Source organism: Leopardus geoffroyi, chromosome A2 (genome assembly GCF_018350155.1).
Source record: "Leopardus geoffroyi isolate Oge1 chromosome A2, O.geoffroyi_Oge1_pat1.0, whole genome shotgun sequence".
Classification (NCBI taxonomy): domain Eukaryota; kingdom Metazoa; phylum Chordata; class Mammalia; order Carnivora; family Felidae; genus Leopardus; species Leopardus geoffroyi.
Genome location: NC_059331.1, coordinates 51261436 through 51276842, shown reverse-complemented (window position 1 = coordinate 51276842; position 15407 = coordinate 51261436). Strand labels below are relative to the sequence as shown.

At 41.0% G+C, this 15407-nt stretch overlaps 1 long non-coding RNA gene across 1 annotated transcript in view; it reads right to left on the bottom strand.

Moving 5' to 3' along the window:
* Positions 1 to 586: 586 nt before the first annotated feature.
* LOC123605940 overlaps positions 587 to 15407 on the bottom strand; it is a 39692-nt gene continuing 24871 nt past the window's right edge. The window contains exons 2-3 of the long non-coding RNA XR_006716020.1: positions 3048 to 3213; positions 587 to 975 (exon numbers count right to left, since the gene is read on the bottom strand). This is a non-coding gene — a long non-coding RNA (uncharacterized LOC123605940). The remainder of the gene's footprint in view (positions 976 to 3047; positions 3214 to 15407) is intronic.

Sequence of the window (15407 nt, the reverse complement as noted above, 5' to 3'; positions counted from 1 at the left end):
AAAATGATTTTTTAAAAAAGACAACTTAGGTGTGTTAAAAAAACAAAATTCAACGAAGTAAATTTGGCGTTATTCAACCATTCATGACCCTGGCAGCATACCAGGTAGCAAGTAGAAAGGCGCTCAGGGGAACTGTACAAAATGGAAGGATTTTATAGTCAGAAGGAAGATGGGGCAAGGAAGTTAAAAGAGTGGAACATTTCAGCCAAGTTTACCTTTCCTTAGGGGAAGACAAAGGGTCTTATCGTGCAGATTACCTCACTAGAGCTGACTAGGAAATTGCCGAATAATTGGTTCAAAATTCCACCCCTGGGAGAAGCTGAAACTCCAACTAGGTTAGGCTTTAAGTCTTGATGATGCTAAGCAAAACTGACTTCATTTGGGGGCTTATTGTTTCTTTTTAACTGGTAATACAAACTGTATTTAGTACCTCATGAAGCTGTAGTCTCTGTTCCCAAGGTCCAGAGAACTGCAAAATGGGGCAGGAGGCAGGAAGACTTTATAGGATAAAGAATAAGTAACAAGGAAGAGAAAAAATAGAAAATAAATAAGAAAGAAGGAAGGAAGTATAGAGCCCAGAGTTGGCTGGTAGCCGGGGCACAGGGATGCAAGGGCACCTGTCTCTGGGGGTCCTAAACAGACCAGGTTTATCCACTCACTGCTGACAAAATCTAAAGGCAGAGCAATGAGTAGTAGTGAGACAAGAGAGGAATTTATTTCATTGAAGGGAAGACAGCGGACTAGCATCTCAAAGATCTCAAAGACTCTCGAAGTGCTGAAAGTATTTTCAGGTTTATATAAGGAAAATGTGGGACAAAGTTCGGTGGGTACCTAAGGCAGTAAAGGTGTGGTCAAGCATTGTCATGGGTGGGATCTGGCTGGCTCAGGGCACTCCTTATTGCTTCAGGAGGTAGTTTTGGTTCCCATTAGTGGATACTTTGTCTGCAGGGTCTTTTGCTTGAGTTGTGTAATAAGCTGGAAAGAAGAATTTAATGAATTAGAAAGTTTGAAGTCCAAATGGAGAGAGTTGAAGTCCTCTTTCAGGCTTGGCATTTGGGGATTGACTAAATCTAATGTGTTTCTGGTCAAGCAGAGTATTTACAGGGACATGAAAGTTATCTGAGTTTCAGTTTGTTAACCTGGTACCCCAGCCAGGAATGACTGTACCTTGGGCCTAAAAATTGATTCCCCCTTCCCCTTTTTTGATCATTCCCTTGAATGGTTTGATTAAAAAAAAAAATCAGTATTAGTGTGACTCTTAGTTACCATTGTCTCTACAGGTCTCAGTATAATATACACAAGAGATGATGTCAGGATTGTATTCTTGGAACTGGTTTCATCCTTCTGTTCTCTGTTGTCATTCCAGTTGGAGAGAGATCATTTGGTGGATGACCAATGGCTGCACACATGCATTTAAAACTTTGAGAGAATGTAGCGTGTAGGGAGACAATAGTAATTATTACCAGCCAAACAATATTCATGATCCAAAGCAGCTAGAATATTGAGGATACTTCTTCTTCTTTTTTTTTAATTTTTAAATTTATTTATTTATTTTGAGAGAGACAAGGGTAGGGGCAGAGAAGAGGGAGAGAGAGAATCCCAAGCAGGCTCCACACCATCAGCACAGAACCCAATGTGAGACCCAATGCAGGGCCCGAACCCACGAACTGCAAGATCATGACCTGAGCCAAGATGAAGAGTCAGACACTTAACTGACTGAGCCACCCAGGCACCCCTGAAGATGCTTCTTTAAGCCAGTTGACTTGTTTACGTATTTTGTGTATTTCACATGTCTCCACTTCCCCAGAGGTGTTTATCTAGCAACATTGTTCTGGAGAAACTGAGGCGTTGGAAATCAGGAAGAAGTTTGTCACAAGCAGAAAGAACTATATAGGATTACCAGCAGCATAGCAAATCCAACAACTGATTTACCTTCCTTTATAATGGCCTGAGATATGTGCACAGTGGCATTGTCTTTACAGGCCAGGAGAAGGTAAAAGGTGAAGAAAAGAATCAAAATGTAGAGGCTGCTTTTAGGCAAACAGACTTGAAAAATGGAATGTAGAAATGGCCCACGTTGACGCCCTGGCTGAGTACAGACTGGCCCATCAGAGGACCCACCTCAAAAGATCCATAGACCCTAACTACGCAATGGGCTACTTACTACCAGACACAGTTAAACAAAAATGGGAAAATTCCATAGATCACCAGACCTCCTCACCTTCCTCCTTTAAAAACAATCCCCACCCACTGTCTCATTGTAGACAGTCTCTCCTCTGCTGTCCTACCTGATGCTTCATTGTGGTGTATTCAATAAACTTTTATCTCCTTTGTTTTGCCTTGAGTTAATCCTTTCATGACCAGTACAACCAACTTCCACCTGATTGTTGCCCTACATTTGGGGGAGCCATCTGATCCAAGACAGACACCATAATAAAGACCTTTATACTGTAAGAATTAGGAAAAGAATGGTCAGAAAGGGAAGGAGGAATGGAAAGAAATGTCTTAGATCCTGATGCAGTTTTGGAGTGGTGGGGGGCCAGAGCTGACGGCCAAGAAAGAATTCTTGAGATGTCTTTGGTGCAAAAAGGTGATATTATTAAAGCGTGGGGTCAGGACCCATGGGTAGAAAGAGCCGCACTGGGGTTGTGAGAAGTGACTGATTATATATACTATGGACTTGGAGTTCCTAGAAAAATGTTATTCTTTGCCTGTCTCAAGTACTTGTCAATGGGCTACAGGTTATAAAGTAATTTAATTTCACCTACCATTTTCTTCTTGCCTTTGTTCCTCACATCACTATGAAGGGGAGGGTAATGTTGGGGCTCCAGGAAACTGAGTCTATGGGTTCCTGGAGGTTAGGCTATTGGTAAGATTGCCTTTTTCTCATAATATACTAAGACTGATAGAGGGTCAGGTCCTGTTTGACTGTGATCTCTTATCAGTTAATCATTTGTCTTCTCCTTCTCTTAGCTTTAGGGCAGCCAGGAGTGCCTGAGAAATGCCACACTATCCCCCCCTGGGGTGGGGGAAGGAGGTCAGCTTACCTTATGCTCCCTCATCAATCTAACTTCTTGGGAGAAAGCAGTCTACCTTGATTTCAGCTACTTCTCCTCCTAGTCAATTTGATTTTGAGGTCTTTAGCATTCACACAGGACCAAATGTCAGATGTGGCCTTCTTCAGTTGTGAAATATGCACCCAACTTTTGATACCTGTGAGAAGTAAGAGAGATGATTAGCTTTCAGAAATACCAAATAAAAGCTGTGCTGTCTAGTTACTAGTAGGTTTACAACCTATTGGAAATATGTATAAACCCCACCCACCACAATGAAGTCCCGAGCCTTTAGACACTTCACCTCCTGGTCCTTTTCCCCCTCTCTGTTTCATGGGCTTATTTTTGTTGGCTTTGCAATGGGCATCTGCGAAAGAACAAAGGGAGGAGTCTCTGCATCACCTCAGGGAATATACATTTATTCCAATCATACAGCTTTTTGCCTTACATGGGCGTAGGTGACATCTGGGTAAGGCTGTAAACCTCTGTAGTATCAGCCAATAATGAACCAGAGGAGGGACTTGCATACTAGGAAATAAATTGTCTGCTGTAACTTCCCCGAGTGTGCCTATCCACCAGACACCGCTCTTGCAAGAACATTGATTAAAACCTCACTTCACTGTGCTCCGAGTCTTTGCATCCCTCCTTTGATTGGGTCAATGGGCTTATTTCTAACAATAATTTGGCAGTGGTGTCAATGGTCAAGAATACTTGGTGGGGTCCTTTCCATGAATCTCACTTCTGCAAAAACATTAGAGTGCAAATGACAAAAGACTTAAAAATATCCATGCTTAAAGATCTGAAGATTCTTTTTTTTAAGTTTATTCATTTTTGAGAGAGACAGATAGAATGTGAGCAGGGGAGGGGCAGAGAAGGGAGACACAGAATCCAAAGCAGGATCCAAGCTCTGAGCTTTCAGCACAGAGCCTGACATGGGGCTTAAACTCATGAACTATGAGATCATGACCTGAGCTGAAGTCAGATGCTTAGCCGACTGAGCCACCCAGGCGCCCCTGATCATTCTTTATTATGATGGAATCAACAAGGAAATTTGGTTATTTCTGGTGAGGGAACCAAAGGCAAGCTGAGGGCAAAGCACAAGCTAGTAACTGTTCCCTGCTATGGGATATGTGTGATGATCCTCAGGCATTCCTATCTGCCCAAGAACAAAGGAAACAGAAAAACAAACAGTTAACTCATAGAGATCAGTCATGCAGGACCTGAGTCTCCATCAGTTTACATATGTCTTAGTAAATTACGAGACAAAGGCAATCTTATCAATAGCCTAACCTCCAGAAACCCATAGACTCAGCCTCCTAACATCAGCCTAACATCACCCTTCCCTCCATAGTGATGTAGGAACCAAAGGCAAGAAGAAAATGTAAATAAAATTAAATTTCTTTATAACCTGCAGCCCATTGAAAAATACTTGAGGCAGGCTGAGTGTAACACTTCTCCAGGAACTCCCTACTGTCTTAATGCTTTGCTAGAGGGAAAAACAACCTTAGCTTGACAATAGCTAGGCCTCCAGTATCTTAGGAGCCCTCTTTAGCTCCTAAAGCTCTTGCATACGGAAGTCCTTTCAAAAACTTCCCTTTTGCCTTGACCTCCCCCAAATCCATAGTATATAATCAGTCACTCCTCACAACCCCAGTGCAGTTCTTTCTGTCCATGGGTCCTGTCCTCCTGCTTTAATAAAATCACCTTTTTGCAACAAAGACATCTCAAAAATTCTTTTTTGGCCGTCAGATCCAGACCCCCACCAGCACTCCAAAACCACATCAGTTTCTATGACACAAAACATTTTAAGATGAAACTTGAAATTACAACTGGTAACATTAAACCAGGGCCTATCAGATTTTTAGGAATTTTATACAAGTTCTGGAACACTTAAGTTAATAACATACCCATACAAATATAAACTAAGAAGATTAAACATCACTTCCTATTTGACATGCTTACTTTGTTATTTAATAAACCAAATAAGCATTATTAATAAACAAAATTTAATAAACCAAATAAGCATTATTAACATTTCCCTTTTTATAGGGAGAGAGAACAGATCTTTTTTGAGATGTTCCAGAGACCCTCTGAAATTCTCAAAGTTAGTTCAAGGTAAACAACAACAACAACAACAACTATAACAACTTCATTTAGAATTTTATTTGGGAGAGGTTTGTAAAAGATGATCTGTTTAGGGGCACCTGGGGGCTCAATCAGAGGAGCGTGCAACTCTTGATCTCAGGATCGTGAGTTTGAGCCCTATATTGGTTGTAGAAATGACTTAAATAAGTAAAGATTTTGGGGCACCTGGATGGCTCAGTTGGTTGAGCGACCAACTTCAGTTCAGGTCATGATCTCACGGTTTGTGAGTTCGAGCCCTGCGTTGGGCTCTGTGCTGACAGCTCAGAGTCTGGAGCCTGCTTCTGATTCTGTGCCTCCCTCTCTCTCTGCCCCTCCCCGACTCACACTCTGTCTCTCTCAAAAATAAAATAAAACGTTTTTAAAAAATTAAAAAGAAAAAGAATGGGGCTCAGGAGCCTGGGTTCAAATCCCAGCACCACCAATTCTCAGCTGTGTGACCTTGAGCAAGTCACTTGATCTCTCTGAGCTAATAAAGCACCTGCCTCATAACGTTGTTGGAAGCTTTGAATGGCTTACCTATAGAGCACCTGGTACAGTGCCAGGCACACAGTAATTGCTCAGTACACGTGGGAAGAAAAAAAATCAAAGTCTTTCTAAGGGGGCAACTTTTTATTATTTTATTTTATTTTATTTTACTTTATTTTACTTTATTGTTTGTTTGCTTGTTTGTTTATTGTAGGCTCCACGCCCAACATGGGGCTTAACTCTGAGGACTCTGAGATCAAGAGTCTGCACCCTGTACCACTGAGCCAGCCAGACCCCCCAGGAGGGAGGCAACTTTTGAACTGAGACCTAAATAATGAGAAAGAATGAGCTGCATGAAGATCTGTAAAGATCCTTCTGGGTGGAGAAACAGCCAGAGAAAAGATCCTGAGGCAGGAGTGAACTTACCGTGTTTGAGAAGGAGAAGGGATGCTTTTGGGAGCTGGAGAGGCAAGGCTGAGGGTGAGAAGGGCTGATCAGTGGTAGGAGAGATGGGAACGGTCAGCTCATGAAAGGGTGGGCTTGGAGGCTTAAGCTGGGAATTCAGAATTTATTTAAAGGACAAGGAGGAGCTGCTGGAGAGGTTCCAGCGGGGGGAGGGGGTGGTTCGGGGGGGTGACATGGACTCTACCTGTTTGGAACAATTATGGTCTGGCTTCCATGTGGAGAATGGATTTGGAGTGAGGGTGAAAGCAGAAAAACCCGCTAGAAGCTTTACCCAGAACATGTGCAGAACCTGGGACAAGAATACCAATGGAGGACCCTGTACCATGTGTATAAATACTTAACAGTTATATCAGGTAGGGTAACTGTTTAATAAAACATGTTCTGTCCTTCTACCTTGACACTATACCTTCGTAATGTCAAAATTGAAAAATGTGTATAAAGCCAATTTATATGACTGAAAGTCAGCACAATATTGAAGATGGCTGGATTTAATTATTGTGAATTGTATAAGTGTTTTGTTCATAGAATAATAAAATGATACATAATTTATAAATAATTCTGGGGGGCACCTGGGTGGCTCAGTCAGTTAAGCGTCTGACTTTGGCTCAGGTTGTGAGCTCAGAGTTCATGAGTTCAAGCCCCATGTTGTGCTCTGTGCTGACAGCTCAGAACTTGGAGCCTGCTTTGGATTCTGTGTCTCCCTCTTTCTCTGCCCCTTCCCTGCTTGTGCTCTGTCTGTCTTTCTCTCTCTCAAAAATAAATAAACATTAAAAAATTTTTAAATAAAAAAGATAAATAATTTTGTATCGATTCTAGTAATTTTTTTTCTTTCTGTCCATTCAGAAATGTCACTAATAATTCTGTCAGGTTTTTCACGTAATGTGTCCTATTGACAGGAGCCCAATTATAGGGTTAAAGATTTATTCAAAATACATGAAATTTGAGTTATTTTCATCCAAAATATAATTTAGGCAAATGTAAAATATTATAATTAAAAATTTTAATTGTTCATGTATGCTTTCTCAAAAGTTGTTTTTCGGGGCGCCTGGGTGGCGCAGTCGGTTGGGCGTCCGACTTCAGCCAGGTCATGATCTCGCGTTCCGTGAGTTCGAGCCCCGCGTCGGGCTCTGGGCTGATGGCTCAGAGCCTGGAGCCTGTTTCCGATTCTGTGTCTCCCTCTCTCTCTGCCCCTCCCCCGTTCATGCTCTGTCTCTCTCTGTCCCAAAAATGAATAAACGTTGAAAAAAAAATTAAAAAAAAAAAAAAGTTGTTTTTCTCCTAAAATATGCAAAATTGTTAAAGTTATAAGGCAAAATATAATTATACTAAGTGAAAGCTAAATTTTAAAATCAAGGGGCACCTGGGTGGTTCAGTTGTTTAAGCATCCACATCTCGATTTCGGCTCCGATCATGTCATGATCTCAGGCTTTCTTGAGTTCGAGTCCCGCTTTGGGCTCTGTGCTGTCAGCGCGGAGCCTGCTTGGAATTCTCTATCTCCCTCTCTCTCTGCCCCACCCTGCTATCTCTCTCTCTCTCTCTCAAAATAAATAAGCATTAAAAAAAACTTTAATCAAAATCATTTAAAGAAATCTGAAATTACTGTTTGAAAATTTGTTAAAGTAACATAATTTGCGACCCTGGTTGCAATACCAGGGTCTGTCTCATTGCCTGTGTGGAGAATCGGTATCACATGTCGTTCACGTTACATCTAGACAAACATGCATGTAAAATTAAGAGTAATATTGGGGCGCCTGGGTGGCGCAGTCGGTTAAGCGTCCGACTTCAGCCAGGTCACGATCTCGCGGTCCGTGAGTTCGAGCCCCGCGTCAGGCTCTGGGCTGATGGCTCAGAGCCTGGAGCCTGTTTCCGATTCTGTGTCTCCCTCTCTCTGCCCCTCCCCCGTTCATACTCTGTCTCTCTCTGTCCCAAAAATAAATAAACGTTGAAAAAAAAATTAAAAAAAAAAGAGTAATAAAATTTTCAGTACTGCAAAATGTTTCTCAGATACCATGTGCAACTCTTGTGAATATAGAAGTAATTTCTGAGCACTTTCGGAACCAGAGAAAGGAACACAGAAAGCAGCAAGTTATGGTCGACTGTGCGGTTCAGTGTTTTGCCATGCGAGAATCTATTACATTCATGCTCAGACAAGGGGAAGAATTTGACAAACTAAGTGATTTGTCTTCTCTCTTATCCAAATGATTCCACCACTCAAATCCTCCCTACGATCGGAAACTGTCTTGAATGTAAGCAGTGGCACAAGCTACTGAAAACCATCTGAATGTGGTATTTTTTTTTCTTTAGAGTTATGGACGAACTTGCCCTGAGTCATGAGAGTGGATGTGTAGGATTATAGGCTGAACAGTTCTAGGACTAAGCACCAGCTCGTCAATAACAGAAGGGTCTGTGTGTTCTTTACCCAAGTTTAATGTATGTTTGTGATATATATGCTCCACATATCATATCCATAAAACATGGACCAAGAGCAAGGGTCCCTCTTTCCCGGTTTTAAGGAAATACTGCTATCTAGGAGGCTTTTGTGGTCACCCGGGAGAGGGCTACGAGGAAGGAAGCCTGAAGTCTCGGACAAGGGAACAGTGCCTGGGCCACAACTTCAGATCTGGGGCATAGGAAAGACAGGGAGCAACAGTGACTGCTCCCAGAAAATCCTTAAAGACTAGCAGGTACCACAGAGGCAGGTTCCCTCAAAGGCTCTAACCTTACCATTAGGAGTTTTGCAAACCCTGAGTACAAACAGTTCAACTTAATTTGGAGAAAACTGAATGCTCGTGTTTTCCATGATTTTTTAATCAACTAATTGCATAAGCTTGTACAGAGTGCTACTGTGTACCAGGAATTGTGCAGGGTCTGGAAGTTAGTGGTGGGCAAGTTGGGGGAGATCCTTGAGCTTTGCTGTTCGCAACCTTGCAGGGAAGGCAGAGGGTAAACAGTATATCAGTGACTGGAGTGCCAGTGAAGAGCAGTTTAGGTGCTGTGGGAAAGTTTGGCTCTTCTGGAATCTCATCTGCAGAAAATCTGGACCAGGAAGCTGAGTACCTCAGTGGACATCTCTCTTAGGACAGCTGCTAGAATCAAGGAGGGAATTAACTCTCCAGCCAGATTAATTTTTACCCTCAAATTAGTATTACTAAGTGGTATCCCCAGAGATAGTCTGGCAGAATTTCACTTCTGTTGCTAATCAAGGACCTGTCTGGTGGATTACTTAATAGCATGCCCGACTCTGATTGTTTCTGACTTCAAGATGAATGTCTTAGGCCCAGTTGAAGTCAAGGAAATTGCTTTCCTGATCTTCAGATCTGATCCTTAACAAATAACTGGGATGGGGAGGCAAGAGGAAGAATGGCCCAAAGAAGAGTGTACGGATGGACTTTAGAGCCAGGCAGACCTGCTCGGCTGGGTTTCCAGGCTGTGTGACTTTGAGTGAGTCAACTCCATTCTCTAGGCTTCAGTTTCCTTATCTGTAAAATGAGGGTACTGGCATTTATCTCACTGGGTCATAGAAGGGATTAAAGGTAAAAATGTTTTAAAAGCCTCAACATTTTGCTTTTTCCTTATTGCACAAATAAGTTGGGCTTTCTAAATAGATTTGGTTTCTTGCTAGAGGTTATTGCCAGGAGGTTAGTTAAAATGGTTTGGATTCCTGGGAAAGATTTTTTTTAATTAGCCCTATTTCATTCTCTTTATAAAATTAATACTGAATTTGGGGTGCCTGGGTGGCTCAGTTGGTTAAATGGCTGACTTCCGCTCAGGTCATGATCCCATGGTTTGTGAGGTTGAGCCCTGGGCTGTCTGCTGTCAGCAGGGAGCCTCTTCAGTCCTCTGTCCCCCTCTCTTTCTGCCCATCCCCTGTGTGCACTCTCTCTCTCTCTCTCAAAAATAAATATTAAAAAAAAAGAAAAAGTAATACTGAATTCAACCAATATGGTGAATTGAATTAGTGACAAAATATCTTTTCTCCAAGTTCACACTCACAGAAATGTTTGGATGTGTGGCCTACCAAAAAGCCATTTCCACCTCTTACTTGTTCTTTCGTCACAACTGAGCTCACCTCCCAGTACAGAGACTGGAAAATGCTCAGATTCACTCTTCCTGTCTCTCTCATGGATAGGATATAGGCAGGTTACCCATTCCTGGCCAATGGGACCTGGGGGAAAGACTGCAAAGGGACTCTGAGAAAAGTCCTCTTCCCTAACAGCAAGGGATGCATGGAAAGAAACTCCCCCTTCCTCTTCTCTAGGCAGCGCTATGTCTGCTTCAGCCATTTTACGACCATGGTGAAGAATATTATAGATGGACAGCAGAGTGGAAAGATGGAAATTTTGGGGTCCTTGATGTCATCGTTGAGTCACAAAGTTAACCTAAGAATACTTAATCTCTGGTATACATGTAAAGATGAAAAGAGGGTCAGAATTCCATTCCACCTCCTTGGGATTAGCATCCCAAGCAAAGAAATGATTGATAGATCGATTGATTGATTGATTTAATTTTTTTAATGTTTATTTACTTTTGAGAGACAGAGAGAGACAAAGTGTGAGCAGGGGAGGGGCAGAGAGAGAGAAAGAAAGACACAGAATCTGAAGAGGCTCCAGGCTCTGAAGGGTCAGTACAGAGCCTGATGCGGGGCTCAAACTCACAAGCCCTGAGATCATGATCTGAGCCAAAGTTGGATGCTTAACTGATTGAGCCACCCAGGCGCCCCAGAAATGATTTAAAAAATTGGTCTAGGATTGATGATACCCACAGGCCCTGCAGGACAAAGTGTAACATATCTCTGTAGAACATTTCTGTAATCCCTGAATCCATAGTTTGCCTTTTCCAAATGTCATATAGTTGGAATCATACTGTATGTAGTCTTTTCAGATTGGCTTCTTTCACTCCCAGTACTGTCCATTTAGGGTTCCTCCATGTCTCTTCATGGCTTGGCAGCTCATTTCTTTTTTTAGCACTGAATAATACTCCATTGTCTGGACTTACCAATTTATATATACATTTCTCTGCTGAAGGACATTTTTGGTTGTTTCCAAGTTTGGGAAATTATGAATAAAACTGCTATAAACATCCATGTGCAGGTTTTTGTGTGGACATGTTTTCAACTCCTTTGGGTAAATACCAAAGTGTGTGATTGCTGGATTATTTATTTTTTTAAGTGTTTATTTATTTTGAGAGAGAGCATGAGCCAGGGTGGGGAGGGGTAGAGAGAGAGAGGAAAGAATCCCAAGCAGGTTCTGTGCTGACAGCACAGAGCCTGATGAAATCAAGAGTCGGATGCTTATGGGGCGCCTGGGTGGCGCAGTCGGTTAAGTGTCCGACTTCAGCCAGGTCACGATCTCGCGGTCCGTGAGTTTGAGCCCCGCGTCGGGCTCTGGGCGGATGGCTCAGAGCCTGGAGCCTGTTTCCGATTCTGTGTCTCCCTCTCTCTCTGCCCCTCCCCCCGTTCATGCTCTGTCTCTCTCTGTCCCAAAAAAATAAATAAACGTTGAAAAAAAAATTAAAAAAAAAAAAAGAGTCGGATGCTTAACTGACTGAGCCACCCAGGTACCCTTAGAGTATTTATGTGAGTCTGCCAAACTGTCTTCCAAAGTGGCAGTACAATTTGCATTCCCACCAGCAATGAATGACAGTTCCTGCTTTTCCACATCTTCACCAGAAACTTGATAAGGATGCATCTACATCTACATTGGACCAACAGGTCTACAGATGGCTTTGGGTAGCATGAACATTTTAATAATATTAACTCTTCCAATCCGTGAACACGAGATAGCTTTCCATTTATTTGTGTCTTCTTTTTTTTTTTTTTTTTTTTTTTTTTATCAATGTCTTGTAGTTCTGGTGTATATATCTTTCACTTCCTTGGTTAAATTTGTTTTTCAGTATTTTATTGTTTTTAATGTTAAATGGAATTGCATGTTTCTTTTTCAGATAGTTCATTGTTAGTGTATAGAAATGCGACTGAATTTCATATGTTAATTTTGTATCTTGAAATTTTACTGAATTTGCTTATGAGTTCTAACAGTTTTAGAGGCTCTTTGTTTGTTTGTTTGTTTTTAGTAAACTCTGTCCTGAGTGTGGGTCTCGAACTCATGGCCTTGAGATCAAGAGTTGCATGCTCTGCAGACTGACCCAGACAGGTGCCTCAGTTTTTGGAGTCTTTGGTATTTTTTTAAGTTTATTTATTTAGGATTTTTATATATAGAAGATCATGACATCAGCAAACAGATAATTTTACTACTTTCTTTCTGATTTGGATGCCCTTTGCTTTTTGTTGTTGTTGTTGTTGTTAAAGTAGGCTTCACGCCCAGTGTGGAGCCCAATGCGAGACTTGAATTCATGACCCAAGATCAAGACCTGAGCTGAGATCAGGAGTCAGATGCTTAACTGACTGAGCCACCCAGACGCCCCTGATTTGGATGCCTTTTATTTACTTTTCTTGCCTAATTGCTCTGACTAGGACTGCCGGTAGTATGGTGAATAGGAGTATTGAGAGTGGGGACAACTGTCTTGTTCTTGATCTTATAGGGAAAGCTTTCAGCCTTTATACCACTGAGTATAATGTTAGCTGTGGGTTAGTCATATATGGACTTTATTATGTTGAGATATGTTCCTCCTATACCCAATTTGTTGAGAGGTTTTATCATGAACAGATGTTGAATTTGTCAAATGCTTTTTCTGCATCTATTGAGATGATTGTATGATTTTTATCTTTCATTCTATTAATATGGTGTGTCATATTTATTGATTTGCATATGTAGAGTTATCCTTTCATCCCACGGATAAACCCCACGTGATGATTGTGCATGATCCTTTTAATTGTGTTATTGAATTCAGTTTGCTGATATTTTGTGGATGATTTTTGCATCTATATTCACCAGGGATATTAACCTACAGTTTACTTTTCAAGTATTATCCTTAGCTGGCTTTGATATCAGGGTAATGCTGGTCTCATAAAATAAGTTTGGTAGCGTTCCCTACTCTTCAGCTTCTTAGATGAATTTAAGAAAGATTGACACTAATTCTTCTTTAAATGTTTGGTAGAATTTAACCACACAGCCATCTGGTCCTGGACTTTTCTTTATTGGGACATTCTTAATTACTGGTTCAACATCCTTACTCATTATTGGTCTCTTCAGATTTTCTATTTCTTCATGAGTCAGTCTTGGCAGGTTGTATGTTTCTATGAATTTATCCATTTTTTTAGACTGTACAATTTGTTGGCACTTGTTTACAGTAATCTCTTATGATCCTTTGTATTTCTGTGGTATTAGTTATAATGTCTCCTCTTTCATTTCTAGTTTTATTTATTTGAGTCCTCTCTTTTTTTCTTGGTAAGTCTAGCTAAAGGTTTTTCAAATACATTTATCTTTTCAAAAAAAAAAAAACTTTTAGCTTTGTTGATATTTTCTGTTGCTTTTTAATTCTCTGCTTCATTTATTTCTGCTCTGATCTTTGTCATCCCCTTTCTTCTATCAGCTTTGGGCTTACTTTGTTCTTGTTTTCCTAGTTCCTTGAGGTGTAAAGTTAGGTTGCTTATTTGAGATCTGTCTTTATTTTAATTTTTTATTTTTTTTTAACATTTATTTATGTTTGAGAAAGAGAGAGAGAGAGAGAGCTCATGTGCTGGGGAGGGGCAGAGAGGGAGGAAGACAGAGGATATGAAGCAGGCTCAGGGCTGACAGCAGATGCAGTGCTCGAACTCACAAACCATGAGATCATGACCTGAGCCGAAGTTGGACGTTTAACCAACTGAGCCACCGAGGCGCCCCGTCTTTATTTTTAATGCAGGTATTTATCACTACAATCTCCCCCTTAGGATTGCTTTTGCTGTATCCCATAAGTCTTGGTATGTTATACTTCCATATTCACGTGTTCAAAAAAATTTTTTTTGTCTCCCTTCCTATTTCATCTTTGACCCACTGGTTGTTGAAATCGCAGCAAAACAACAGAAAAAGCTACTAGAACCAATAAGCCATTCAGGAGGTCATTACATAACTGGTTGCATAAAAAAATCAACTGGATTTCTATATAGTAGCAATGAGCAATCAGAAATGGAAGTGTAAAAAACAGTACCATTTATAATAACACCCAAAGAAGCATGAAATGGATATAAATATAACAAAAGCAGTATAAAATTTGTATGCTAAACACTACAAAACCACTGATGAAAGAAACCAAAGAAAACTGAGGCAAATGGTAAGATATGCCTTGTTTCCTGATTAGAGGACTCAATATCATTAAGATGTCAATTCTTCCTAAATAGATTTATGGATTCAATACAAGCCATTTTATTTATTTATTTTTCAATATATGAAGTTTATTGTCAAATTGGTTTCCATACAACACCCAGTGCTCATCCCAAAAGGTGCCCTCCTCAATACCCATCACCCACCCTCCCCTCCCTCCCACCCACCATCAACCCTCAGTTTGTTCTCAGTTTTTAAGAGTCTCTTATGCTTTGACTCTCTTCCACTCTAACCCCCTTTTTTTTTTTTTTCCTTCCCCTCCTCCATGGGTTTCTGTTAAGTTTCTCAGGATCCACATAAGAGTGAAACCATATGGTATCTGTCTTTTTCTCTGTATGGTTTATTTCACTTAGCATAACACTCTCCAGTTCCATCCATGTTGCTACAAAGGGCCATATTTCATTCTTTCTCATTGCCACGTAGTACTCCATTGTGTATATAAACCACAATTTTTTTTTATCCATTCATCAGTTGATGGACATTTAGGCTCTTTCCATAATTTGGCTATTGTTGAGAGTGCTGCTGTAAACATTGGGGTACAAGTGCCCCTATGCATCAGTACTCCTGTATCCCTTGGGTAAATTCCTAGCAATGCTATTGCTGGGTCATAGGGTAGGTCTATTTTTAATTTTTTGAGGAACCTCCACACTGTTTTCCAGAGTGGCTGCACCAATTTGCATTCCGACCAACAGTGCAAGAGGGTTCCCGTTTCTCCACATCCTCGTCAGCATCTATAATCTCCTGATTTGTTCATTTTGGCCACTCTGACTGGCGTGAGGTGATATCTGAGTGTGGTTTTGATTTGTATTTCCCTGATGAGGAGCGACGTTGAGCATCTTTTCATGTGCCTGTTGGCCATCCGGATGTCTTCTTTAGAGAAGTGTCTATTCATGTTTTCTGCCCATTTCTTCACTGGGTTATTTGTTTTTTGGGTGTGGAGTTTGGTGAGCTCTTTATAGATTTTGGATACTAGCCCTTTGTCCGATACGTCATTTGCAAATATCTTTTCCCATTCTGTTGG